We start from the raw sequence: 14,293 nt of genomic DNA, 5'->3' as shown, positions 1-14,293 counted from the left end.
GAGCACGTGCGGGCTTTGGGCGGGGTTTCAGTCTGCAAGTCCAGGCTGGTTCCAATGCTCCTGTTTCCTTTTGTTTGCCAATGATTTTTAAACGTTGTTATTTATTTATATAAAGAACATCCTGCTTTTAACAACACATTTGACTACCTTATTTGTGGAATGAAGTTCCCACAATTGTAAAGCAGGAGATTAGTTAAATGGACAGCCTGAATTGTGTGACAATTGAAGAATAAATGATTCATTAATACAGTTGTTAGGCTCGAAATGTAAATTTGAACACAAAAGTTTATAACGTTTAGAATTATAAAGATATAAAGAATGTTTAAAATTCTGTGGGAATTATAAAATGTTACCTTCTGGCAGCAACAGAATAGAAAAAAACAGATAACAAGACTTGTTAGCGTGGCACGGTGCCACAGTGGTTAGCACTGCTGCGTCACAGTGCCAGTGACCTGGACTCGATTCCCGGCTTGGGTGACTATGAGGAGTCTGCACGTTCTCCCCCGTGTCTGCGTGGGTTTCCTCCGGGTGCTCCAGTTTCCTCCCACAGTCCGAAAGACGTGCTGGTTAGGTGCATTAGCCATGTTAAATTCTCAATCAGTGTATCCGATCAGACGCCAGAGTGTGGCAACTAAGGGATTTTCACAGTAACTTCATTGCAGTGTTAACGTAAGCCTACTGGTGACACTAATAAATAAACTTTAATACTTTCTTAACCTTGACTGGAGGGAATGAATCAGTTCCTGTTCAAGATGTCTCAACATTGAATGACTGATGTTCACCAATTATTGGTCAACACTCAGGCTACCCCAAGCTAAGAGATATCGTTTGAGAGAAAGAATTGTCTTAAAATTCAGACAATGTGTGTAACTAGCTAAAAACCAAACCAGTTTCATTATTGACAAGTTATCGACCAATTGGCTAATTCCCAACAATTGGCTGAGCTGGGCTTTCTACATTTTGAAAGTATAAAAAAGGGGATTCAAGAAACCAATTTGGTTGAAGTTTTTAAAAGTTCATGGTTTTTTAAAGTTTATTTATTCGTGTCACACATTCACACTGCAATGAAGTTACTCTGAAAATCCCCCAGTCACCACACTCTGGCGCCTGTTAGGGTAAACTGAGGGAGAATTCAGCATGCTCAATGTACCTAACCAGCAAGTCCTTCGGTCTGTGGGAGAAAACCCACACAGACTGGGGGAGAATATGCAGACCCTGCACAGACAGTGACCCAAGCCGGGTCCCTGGCGCTGTGAGGCAGCAGTGCTAACCACTGTGCCCGACAGAGAGGTGTTGAAAGCTGTTGATTTTACAAGTTATCCATGTTTTTGGAGCGGTCACTTTTTGCCCTGGTCTGAGAAGGATGGAGAGAAGTTTGTTCAATTGTTTAAGTTAAGCTTTCTCCTTTTACTGGTAATAGATTCTTTGCTTTTTTCATCCTTCTCTCTTGTTAAATTTTTAATCATTAATAAACTTTCTGAATTCACCATTTAAAGCGTTCTTTCTTGCCATTTGGTTAAGTCACTGGAACCTGGTGTGATTTACGATTAGGGAGGTTATTGTAAACAAGTGAACCCTATAAATCTTCATTTAAATAAATCAAAGTTTTTACAAATGGAATGCTGTCCTTTATTACGAGGGAAATTGAACATAGGAAAGAGGATGTTATGCTTCAGTTATGATGTGGAGATGCTGACGTTGGACTGGGGTAAACACAGTAAGAAGTCTCAGAACACCAGGTTAAAGTCCAACAGGTTTATTTGGTAGCACAAGCCACTAGCTTTCAGAGCGCTGTCCCTTAATCAGGTGAATGGGAGTTCTGTTCACAAACAGGGCATATTAATCAAGACACAAACTCAATTTACAAAATAATGGTTGGAATGCGAGTCTTTACAGGTAATCAAGTCTTAAAGGTACAGACAATGTGAGTGGAGAGAGGGCCAAGCACAGGTTAAAGAGATGTGTATTGTCTCCAGCCAGGACAGTTAGTGAGATTTTGCAAGCCCAGGCAAGTCGTGGGGGTTACAGATAGTGTGACATGAACCCAAGATCCCGGTTGAGGTCATCCTCATGTGTGTGGAACTTGGCGATCAGTTTCTGCTCAGCGATTCTGCGTTGTTATGTGTCATGAAGGCCGCCTTGGAGAACGCTTACCCGAAGATCAGAGGCTGAATGCCCGTGACTGCTGAAGTGTTTCTCAACTTAAGGGTACACTCCTGCCTGGTGATTGTCGAGCGGTGTTCATTCATTCGTTGTCGTAGCGTCTGCATGGTCTCCCTAATGTATCTGCCTCGGGACAGGAGCGGTGCCAGAGGACTGGAGGACAACTGATATGGTACCACTAGTCAAGAAGAGAAGTAGGGAAAAAAACAACAAATTACTGGCCAGTGAGTCTAAATTCAGCAATAGGGAAACGATTGGAAAAAATTCTGGGGGACAGAATTAATTTCCACTTGGGGAGGTAAGGATTAATCAAGGATGGGCAGCATGGTTTTGGCAAAGAGAGATCATGCCTTACAAACCTGGTTGAATTTTTGAGGAGGTGACTCGGTGTGCAGATGAGGGGAGTTCAGTTGATGTCGTCAACATGGACTTCATTAAGGCTTTTGACATGGGAGGCTGACGAAGAAGGTAAAAGCCCATGGGATCCAGGGCAATTTGCCAAACTGGACTCAAAATTGTGTTTGTGACAGGATGCCTGTGTTTAGTGATGTTCCGCAGGGATTGGTGCTGGGTTGTTTGTTACTTGGAGTGTACGTTAATGATCTGGAGGTGAATATAGAAGGTATGATAAGTAAGTTTGCAGATGACACAAAAATTGATGATGTGCTAAAAACCGAGGAGCAAAGCCTTAGATGACAGGATGATATCGACAGGGTGGCACGGAGGCACTGCTGCCTCACAGTGCCCGGGACCCAAGTTTGATTCCCGGCTTGGGTCACCCTCTGTGTGGAGTCTGCACATTCTCCCCATGTCTGCGTGGGTTTCCTCCGTGTGCTCCGGTTTCCTCCCACAGTCCAAAAGCCGTGTTGATTAGGTGCAGTGGTCATGCTAAATTCTCCCTCAGTGTACCCAAACAGGCGCTGGAGTGTGGCGACTCAGGGATTTTCACAGTAACTTCACTGCAGTGTTAATGTAAGCCTACTTGTGACACTGGTAAATAAACCTTAAAACTTTAGTTAAATGGGCAGAATAGTGGCAAGTGGAATTCGACCCTGAAAAGTTTAGTTAATTTTTGGAGGACGAGCAAGGTAACGGAATGCACAATGAATGGTCAGATCCTAGGAAGTACAGAGGATCAGAGGGACCTTGGTGTGAATGTCCATAGATCTCTGAAGACAGTAGGACAGTTACATAAGGTGGTTCAGAAGGCACATGGAATACTTGCCTTTCTTAACCAAGGCATTGAATATATGGCTGTAGAGATTCACATTCTAATCAGTATTCTGTAACTTGATTTTGTGCCTCTGTGCCCTGTTTCCATTCCATCTGACGAAGGAGCAGCGTTCCAAAAGTTTATGGTATTTGCTACCAAATAAACCTGTTGGACTTTAACCTGGTGTTGTGAGACTTCTTACTGTGTTCACCCCAGTCCAACGCCGGCATCTCCACATCATGGCCCTGTTTGAGAGCAGATATCCACTCCATCTGACGAAGGAGCAGCACTCTGAAACTAATGGCATTGGCTACCAAATAAACCTGTTGTTGTTAAAACTCTTACTGTGTTCACCCCAGTCCAACGCCGGCATCTCCACATCATTGAATATAAGGGCAGGGAGGTTATGATGGAGCTGTATAAAACACTGGATAGGCCACAGCTGGAGTACTGTGTGCAGTTCTGGTTGCCACACGAGAGGAAGGATGTAATTGCACTGGAGAAGGTGCAGAGGAAATTCCCCAGGGTGTGTAAGGGAAATTGTATGAGCGAGGTATGAAATTCAGATTCACAGGTTTTAGTAAAATGATATAGCAGATTTAGGTGAGTAGTGAGATGGGTATATAACCTAAAGTAACCTCGTGTGACCGACCTAATATAATCAAGTGTAGTCGATATGATCAAAGTGGAGGAACTAGAGGAACTAGAGAAGTAATATAGCAATCACTAATTAAGGAAAGCAAACAATAGCCACCTGGGAAAACAAGGAAGACTGCTCGGTGGTTCAACTTAATAGTGGACCATAAACCAGCAGAGAGAATGTCTTTTCTTCTAAACACATTAGTGGACCATAAGTCAGCAGAGAGAATGTCTTTTCTTCTAAACACATTAGTGGACCATAAATCAGCAGAGGGGATATCTTTTCTTCTAAACACATTCGGCCTTAGCCTGCAAAACCACGATTATTGTACAAACAGAAAAGTTCAGATAAGAGCAAGAGTTATAACCACCATGGTTTAAGAAACGAAGAGATATAACAGGGAACGACCAATTGAAAAGAAAACAGATAAAGAGTCAACTAAAAATAATGGTGGCCAAAGAAAGATCGGGCTGTAGGGTAAGATAACGACCAAGGACAGGCTGTAAAAGGGAGATAAGGATCTTGAGATATGAGGCTGAAATGTACATAAAAGATTGTAAGCCCAAGGGCTCTTTGGAGTGTTCCGGACGTTCCCGACTTTATCGCTTGTGCTGAGAAATAAAGTCTATTGCTTGGAAGATCGCTGCTCAGACTCTCTGTTTTAAACCGATGTGAACGAATTGTCGTCCTGGGGAACCACGACAAAATTGGCGCTGCTTAGCAGGGTTGGTGAGAGATCGCCCAGAAAAGCATCTGGAAGGAGTGGCGGAGACGGTGGTCCAACCGGAACCGAGAGGTCCCCAGCCGGCCTTCTGTCAACAAGGTAAGCAGACTTGCATGCATGTAAATCCTTGTTGTCAGAAAGGGGTTTTCTCGAGGCCCGGTGCGCCCGGCTCTCTGCTGGTCCTGGATCTCCCCAACCCAAAAAGATATCCTGCACAGGTAAAACCAAATTGTGTAAAAATTTTGAGAGACTGAGTCTGATCCGAAGAGCAGAATTTTTGCATGCAAAAGCGCGCTGCGAATACTGTATTGTCTGTGAATGGGTAAAAAGTGAGACGGGAAAAAGGCCGAACGCTAAAGTAATGCAATTAGGTTAAGTCGAGCGGTTTGGAGCGGGTTTTTCAGGTCACAACTTGCCCAGAAGAGAGTAAGTGTGGGAAAATCTGCCAGTCCAAACCTACCCAGGACCTCGGGTAAGGGACGTCAACCGAGAGGGAGAGAGATCAGTGAGAGATCGCTCCAGGACCTAATATAGTAGCCAAAAGCACAGGAGTGGATTTTAACCACAGGAAAGGGGAGCAGCAGCTAGAATAGAGGAAGTAAAAGACCAATTTGAACAAACTGGTCTGAGAAAACAGCGTGAAGGACAGAAATAAGAGAGAGAGTCAGAATATAGGTAGGGTAATAACTAACAACTTGAAAAATTACCCTGACAAAACTGCCTGGTGGCAAGATTGAAAATAACTAATCTTTGAATAATAACAAAAACGGAAGCAACACTGGATTGGAAAAAGATTACACACATAATTAACTTAGAGGAGATAAAGAATGAGTGGCCGTATGTAAATTGGGAAAGAGTAGTCGATAGGAATTGGATAGACGAAATAAAATTGGAAACCCTAGAGAAATTAATAAAGGGATCTGACCGATACAGGATTCTTATACACATAGACGAGCAAGTGAAAACCTACTACCCTCTGGCCCGGGAGAGGAAGATAGTGCCGGGACAGGGGACTACGGGGAAGTGGATATCAGGACCCCGGTTAGAATTACAGATAGTGGCAAAAGAAATCCAAAGGAAAGGTAAACAGGGGACTGAGCACGGAAAAACAATACAGCAAGTAATAATCACTGTAATACCTAACTCTGACGGACTAAGTGACAAAAATTGCGACAGTGATCCAAAAAGACGAGTAATGGCGCACCAAGTTAAGACACCAGTGGAGATATTAGGGGATAAGTTCCCAGCCCTTAGGGGAGATATAGAACACGTCTCTAAAAAATGGGCCAAAAGAACAAATAAGACCAATACACAGTGGCCGGAGGAAGGCACATGGTCCATAGAGAGGTGTGAGGACCAGAAGGGAATGATAAAGAACTATAAGATTAAGGATAAATCGAGCAAAAGAGGGGAAAAGCGAGAAAAGGAGTTAGAGATATTAGCCCTATTCCAACAAGAAGGGAAAGAGAGAAGAGGGGTATGGAGGGGAGGTAGAATGCAGATGCCAGTACAACTTGAGGAAAAAGCAAAATTGGAAGATCCAAACGTAGCCCCACCCCCATACTTAGAGAAACAGAGCTCCACGGGACTGTACCCAGTTATATCAGGCACAATGAATTTTGAGGGAGAATATGACATAGAACAGATGACGAAGGAGGAATGGGCACGAAAGGAGGGAGAAAAGAAACAAGGTATAGAGGAAGCAGCTAGGAAAACAGAAGAGGATTTGGATGGGCTGAACCAAAGGAGAAAGGAGTTGGAGGACGAAGTAAAGGTGGTAGAACTTTTGGAATGGGTAAAGAAGGTAATGAAAAAGGAAAAAGAACGAGAAGAGGGAGGAGAAAATGTTAGAAATAAATATGAGGGGAAAACAGGAAATGATTTTTGCGAGTATGCAAGTGAGACATCACAAGGATGGAGGTGGAAGCACCCAGAGGAAGGTAGAATGGCGAGAGAGACGGAAGGAGAAACAGAAGAGAGTAGTGAAGACGAAGGGAGGCAATCAATGTTAGGGGTGCAAAGAAAATCAAGGCGGGAAAGGCACCCACCTGTAAAGTTTCCAGATGTGGATAGGAGAGGGAAAAGGGTATTCCCGGTGATTCTGAAGGGTGGCAGACCGCAGTATATCCCTTGGTCAGGTCAGGATTTGCCTAATTTAATTAATGAATTACCCAATATTTTGGATGGGGCTGGAAGGTGGATTGGACAGTTGGAGGCAGGGATGGTGGGAAAAAGGATGGCACTGGGCGACATCAAAGCTCTCCTGACAAAGGTGCTAGGAATGGACCAAATGGCGGAAGTAATGAGACGTGCTGGCATCCCGACCGCAGCTTATGACCCAGCGGTGGATGGGATACTAATGGACCAGTACCGCCAAGACATCTGGCAGGCACTGCGGGATATGTACCCCAATCGAATGGATGTAAAAACCCTAAAGGGAGAGCCATTGGGTGAGGAGGAGAATGCAGCTGTGTATGTGGAGAATCAATTAAAAAGGTGGAGAAGGGACACGGAGAGGGACATTTTAATAGACCCACTGACCAACTCCATGTTCCGGGCTGCAATCCTAGAGGGCTTGCCAGCCCCAGCTAAGACAAGGCTGGAGGAAGTGGTGGGCTTGGACTCAAAAAATTACCGAGAGTTTGTGGATTATGTTGCCCATGCAGTAGAGAGACATCGCAAAGATGAAAAGAATGCAGACAAACAGCTGAAGGAGGTACAACGTAAACTCCTTCAGGCACAGTTGGAGGAGATCAAAAGCAAGGATAAACTGAAGGCAAAAGAGGATCTCGCACCCAGAAAAATAGCACCAATGATGGTGGAGCAAAAGCCAGAGAAAATACCTGAACTAATCAAAGGGGGGAGCGGAGATGGAGGCCAGCCCGTCATAACCTATAACATTTCTGCCTTCCCACTGTCCATGAACCCAGGAGCCTATGGCCTAAATTATCAAAACCCATACGCCCTGCAAAGTCAGACTGACTGGAATAGAAATGGGAAAGGACAGGGAGGTGGTAGGCCACCCTATCAGAATCAGAGAGGACAGGGACAGGCTAATCATCAGACTCCGAGACAGGGACCACTGCCTGGCCCTTCAGGTGTGTTGGGGGTGCGGGGAGGCAGGGCACATAAAAAGGAATTGCCCGCGGAATTTCCCCAGACAGGGAGAAAACCAGCAGCAGACAGGCCAACAACTGATCCAAGGATCGCCAAACAGCATCCCGATGTTTCAAGGGCCGGTAAACCATCAGAATTCCCCATAGGGAGGCCCAGAGAACCCCGAAATGGTAGGACAGTACGTACAGATAACAGAAACTGCAGAGCAGGAACCTATAGTTAACGTTAGAGTAGGAGGGATCGAGGTCCCCATGATGATAGACACCGGCGCCACATGTACGTGCATGCAAACGAAGTATGCGGATCACTTACCATTGTCAAACCAGTTTGTAAAAACTGTGGGGTTCTCGGGGAAAGTAACATTAGCTCGAATGACGACGCCGGTGCCTGTAACCATTGGAAATAAGACAACCCATGTACCTATTTTAGTATGTGATAAAACTCCTTTAAATCTATTGGGAAGGGATGCAATCCTAGGTTTAGGACTGAAATTAGAATGCACTGAACAAGGAATTGATTTGATGGGAATGTATCCACTTGAAATACCAGGAAAGGAAGGGGTTAATGTATATTGGTTGGGAGATATAGAGGAACAAGTTAAAAAACAGATATGGGAAGTTTGGGGAAAGCTTATAAACACTTGGGTTCCACAGGCCAAATGGCCAAGAACAGAATTACACAGTACAATGATATTTGATGAAGGGCAGGAACCTGAGATACAGGAGAAATGGGAAAGGGAGGCAGGACGAGAACAGGAAATAAAGTCAGGAAGTATTTTAATCGGACTAGAGGGAGTAGCCCTCACCATTGTTAGGAATGAATGGGTTAACAAATGGTTCTCTGTATCTGGGGCGGAGCCACATGTCACATTGAAAGTGAATCCGGGATACAGATCAAAAGACCTAGGACCAATGGTGTTGAGAGCACAAGATTTAGAATTTGTCCAGACAGACAATGTAGATATTTGGACGTCCAGAAATGGACAAATGACGAAAATAATTTTGGATGTTAAAATGCTTGGGAAACCGAAGCAGATAACAATAGGAGTGCAAATCGAGAAACAGGAACTGGAGTGGAGAGAGAGGTTAGAGCAGGATTTGAACTCTCTCCCGCAGGAGTTGTGGTCCAGACAGGACACGGATGTAGGGAGGGTCAAAAACGCTAATCCAGTTGAAGTCAGATTAAAGATAGGACGTCAGGGACCGTATAGGCCGCAATACCCAAGCAAGACAGAAGCAATTGAAGGAATTAGAGGGACAATTAAGGGATTGATAGAAGCAGGGGTATTAAAAGAAACCCGGAGCAGGTGTAATACACCGCTACTACCAGTGAAAAAGGCGGACGGAGAAAAATGGAGATTGGTGCATGATCTAAGGGCAATTAATGAGGTAGTGGAAGATATGCCAGCAGAGGTTCCAAACCCTTATACCTTGATGACAAATATACCACCTGAAAGTAGATGGTTTACTGTAGTAGACCTATGTTCGGCATTTTTTAGTGTGCCACTAGCTCAAGAAAGTCAGTATCTCTTTGCATTTACGTACGAGGGGAAACAATACACATACAATAGGATGCCCCAAGGATTTAAACATTCCCCACATGTATTCAATCAGGTGTTGAGAGCAGATTTAGAAGGAATACAGTTGGAAGGAACACTGATACAATATGTGGATGATTTATTATTATGCACAGGAACACAAGAACAGTGCAGGAAGGATAGTTTAAAACTATTGGAAAGACTAGCAGAAGGGGGCCATAAAGTTTCCAGGAAAAAGCTGCAGCTGTGCCAGAAAAAGGTAGAATACTTGGGAAGAGAAATATCAGCAGGACAGAAGGAGATAGCTTCACAGCAAATAGAAGCAGTACTAAAAGCTCCGAAACCACGGACGGTGGGACAAATGATGACATTTTTGGGAATGACAGGATTCAGTTCAGAATGGGTGGAAAGCTATGCCGAAAAAACGCAGGCACTACGAAAGATAATGAAGGAGGCAGGGTGTGATGAATTAAAAGCCAAACTAAAATGGGATAAAGATGCTTCAGACGCATTTGAAAATGTGAAAAGAGAAATGGCACAGGCACCAGCATTGGCCTTACCGACCTATGACAAGCCCTTTGACTTATTTGTGAGTAACAGAGAAGCTGGATTTGCTACAGCAATGTTAATGCAGGAAAATTGCAAGGGTAGACGAAGGCAGGCTGTAGCATATTACAGTACCAAGCTAGACGACGTAGCAATGGGATACCCTCCGTGCTATCAAGGTCTGGCAGCAGCTTGGTGGGCGTACGAAAAGGCAGCTACGGTCACAATGGGATATCCGATAAACATACATGTATACCATAAGGTAGCTGAATTGATTGAGCAAGGAAAATTTGTGCTGACACCTGCTAGGATCCATCATTATCGAATGCTAACCACATTTCCAGATATCACGATTATAAAGTGCAACAGAGTAAATCCAGCTGATTACATGCCATTACCTCATGAAGGAGAAGAACATGAATGCTTAAGAGAAGCAAAAACATTTATGAAACTGAGAAAAGATTTAAGAGCAGAGGGACTAGTGACAGAAGGGAAAAGGATACTGTATGTAGATGGCTCATGTTACAGGGATCACTTAGGAAACCACGCAGGCTATGCCATAGTTGAACAGAAAGGGGAAACACTTGAAGTCATAGAAGCAGAGAAATGTGAACAGCCCTGTTCAGCCCAACTGGCAGAACTTAAAGCATTGACCAGAGCATGTGAGCTAGCAAACGGGGAAGCATTGGAAATTTATACTGATTCGGCCTATGCCCACGGGGTCTGCCATCTGTTCGGGGCAATATGGAAGCAAAGGGGATTTATGAAAAGCGGAGGAGGACCAATACAACACGAAGGTCAAATCAGGGCTTTAATAAGGGCCATGATGGGTCCAAGGGAATTAGCCATAATTAAGTGTCAGGCGCATAAAAAGGGAGCAGACAGCATCACACAGGGAAACACCAAAGCCGACAAGGCAGCTAAAGAAGCGTCAGGATGCATTGAGGCTACGATAGCCCCAGTAGAAATAGCAAGGCCACACCCAGGGCCAGGTACGGGGGATATCGAACCTCAGATCACATTAGAGGATGTAGCACAGTTACAGGAGGAAACCTCTGTAGCTGAAAAGGCAATGTGGAAAGATAGAGGAGCACTACAGGGACAACAGGACAGGATATGGAGAAATGGGGAGGGATTAGTCATAGCACCCACACCATTACTAACCGTACTAATTAGCGAAGCGCATGGAGTGGACCACTGTGCAAGAGGAGAAGTGGCTAGAAAGATCAAGAAGGAAGGATTCTGGTCACCATACCTGCAAAACTCGATTGACTACATACTAAGTCAGTGTGAGGTGTGTGCTCAGAATAACATCAGGAAGGGCATTACTGCCCCAATAGGGCATATACCCATTCCTGAAGGATCATTTAAACATCTATGCATGGACTATGTGGATATGGGAAAGGTGGTGAGGGGGAAAAGATACATGTTAGTGATTATTGATAGATTCAGCAGATGGATAGAAGCAACGCCATCCAAAGATCAAGGATCTGGAACGGTGATTAACTTCCTGTCAAAAGAAATTATCCCAAGATTTGGCATACCCACGCAATTAAGTTCAGACAATGGATCTGCTTTTATAGGAAGGGCACTGAGAGAGACACTCTCGGCACTCCGAGTAAAGCAGAAGTTTGGATGCGTATATCACCCTCAATCCCAAGGAATGGTGGAGAGAGCAAATGGGACCCTTAAGGCTAAAATAAGCAAAATTTGCAGTGAAACAGGGAAAAACTGGATAGATGCTCTGCCATTGGCTCTAATGCAATACAGGAGTCAGGAAAACAGAATCACACATTTGAGCCCTCATGAAATGATGACAGGAAGAGTAATGCCGGTACCTAAGATCAGGGGATCAGGAGGTCCTACGCTAGAATGTTTAGATCAAAGCACAAAAGAATATATACAACAATTAACTGTTATACATAGAACTATATTTGAACAGGAAAAAGCCAAGGAGGAGGAGAATCCGGTAACAGAACATCAGATCAAGCCTGGAGATCGAGTATACATCAGAAAGTTCCGGAGACGTTGGAACGAACCGAGACGAGAAGGACCGTTTGAAGTCACCAAAGTGTCTCCCACGGCTTTGCAAGTAGAAGGCAGTACACTGTGGTATCACTTAAACCATTGTACCAGAACGGTACCAGGGGTGGGGGAGAGAAGGGAAATTGAAGAAGTACACAGAGTGGATAGAGGTGATAGCGAGGAAGAAATAGAAATACACGGGGAGAATCGTGGGGAGGAGGAACAGGGCCAAGGAAGAACAAAAGGAATAGAGGATGATGAAAGTAGTTCTGTACATGAGCTGGCTGATGATACAAATGCCCAGCCTGAGCCTATTAGTCAAGGTGCCGAGGGAGGTGAGGACAGGGAAGGGGCCCCATTCCCCACCTGGGAGTTGGAAACTATTTCCCTTAGGAACTTCCGTGACCCATAGAAAAGGAGAATGGGATACAGAAGACATAAGGGTGCAAAATCAGGAAGATAGAGTATTAAGACGAATAAAACGTGAACGATTAGTGAGCACAAATACTATTTGGGAAAAAGCGCAGAAAAACAAATGGTGGAAATGGGCTGAGTATACAGGTCAGAGAAACAGTGATGGGAAAGAGTGTGTAGTATGTGCATCAGAGAAACCTAACACCCAAGTAACTGATATACCATGGGGATCAGGAGACTGTAGAACCAGGCAACAAAGCTGGAGAAAGGAAAATTGCCGTCCATATACCACATATATAAGGTATCATATGATAGGGAATCGGAACTACTCGTATGAGAAGATAGACTGTTCCGGATACGCATGTGATAACCTTTGTAAAGGTGAGCTGCCGTTGTGTCAATACCACTGCATCCTGTTTGCTGGGGTAAAAAAGGGCATCTACAACTTGACCCACAGATGTCCAAAGTGGCCAAAAACGGCAGTGGACGCGGTCCCAAAGGAATGGAGTGTAGAGCCCAACTTACAAATCCGAGATTGCTATTGGAGGGAAAGTAGCACAGGAAGTAGTGTGGGAAATTACACAGGAGAGTGTGAAAGGATTTGGAATATAACCGATGCTCTTTATCTGATCCTCTCAGGAGGGGGATGGGCACCCCCTCCTTATGTGTTAGACTATCAAGAAAATCAACTGGCCGATCTCTGGTGGCTTTGTGGCCCGGAGAAAGGGCTATTGGCAAAATTACCACAGAATTGGAAAGGACTATGTGCTCGAGTTATGCTTGCCCAGAGCATTGTGATACTACCGGTGGAAAGAAAAATTAAATCACAAAAAGTTAAGAGGGCATATACCCCTGACCCTACGATAAAATTGGACGCAATCGGACAGCCCCGCGGCATCCCGAATGAGTTCAAAGCTAGGAACGAAATAGCTGCAGGGTTTGAATCCCTCTTTGTTTGGATCACACCCAGCAAGAATACTGAGTGGATCAATTACATCTATTATAATCAGCAGAGGTTTATTAATTATACGAATGATGCCCTGGAGGCCTTAGGAGAGCAGTTGGATGCGACCAGCAAAATGGCGTGGCAAAATCGACAGGCGTTAGATTGGCTCCTGGCAGAGAAAGGAGGGGTGTGTGTTATGTTTGGGGATCAGTGCTGCACATTTATCCCTAATAACACTAATCCAGAGGGGTCATTTACACAAGCCATGAATAAGTTAAGAAATCTTAAGAAAGAAGTGAAAGAAAATGCTGGGTTTGGGCATGAGGTATGGAGTTGGCTGGACAGAATATTAGGAAGATGGGGGGCGTGGTTTGCCAAAGCTGGAGCTGTAGCAATCGCAACAATAATCATTCTGGGATTGATATTTTGTTGTTTTTTACCCGCCCTGAGATCCTTCCTTACCAGAGTGGCAGCGCGGCAGATGGTGACGCGGGTGCTAAGCAGCTCACGCTCGAGAGAAAAAACAGAGGAATGGGAAAACCTTGAGCCGCCCCCGCTGAGTGGATTCACAATGACCTTGGTCGAAGTTGAAACTCGTCACTCTGTAAAATAACTACAATAGTGGAAGATCACCTTGTGGAAACAACAGCACCTTGCTGAAGTCCGCACGAAACCAGGAGAACTTAGTCTGTACACAGGAATCAGTCTTTTTCCCTTCCCTAGACAAGAGTGGGAAGGTTTTTGGCTGATGACTGTCAGGGGCAGGCAATCTGGAGGAGCAACCCAAAAATCAGAACCGGGATAGACAAATTATGATAAAGTTAGAATAGGGACACTGATCCCTGACCAAAATATTCGGCTCCTCCACATCGCCTGAAAAAAGTGATTAAAATAAAATACAAATGGGATTGAGCAAGGGGATTATTTGAGCTTGGTAATTGGGATGAGGCTAGGGAATAGCCTCAAAG

This window comes from Mustelus asterias, unplaced genomic scaffold (assembly GCF_964213995.1).
Source record: "Mustelus asterias unplaced genomic scaffold, sMusAst1.hap1.1 HAP1_SCAFFOLD_958, whole genome shotgun sequence".
In the NCBI taxonomy this organism is placed as follows: domain Eukaryota; kingdom Metazoa; phylum Chordata; class Chondrichthyes; order Carcharhiniformes; family Triakidae; genus Mustelus; species Mustelus asterias.
The sequence above is the reverse complement of the archived record's forward strand: the minus strand, read 5'-3'. Positions refer to the sequence as shown.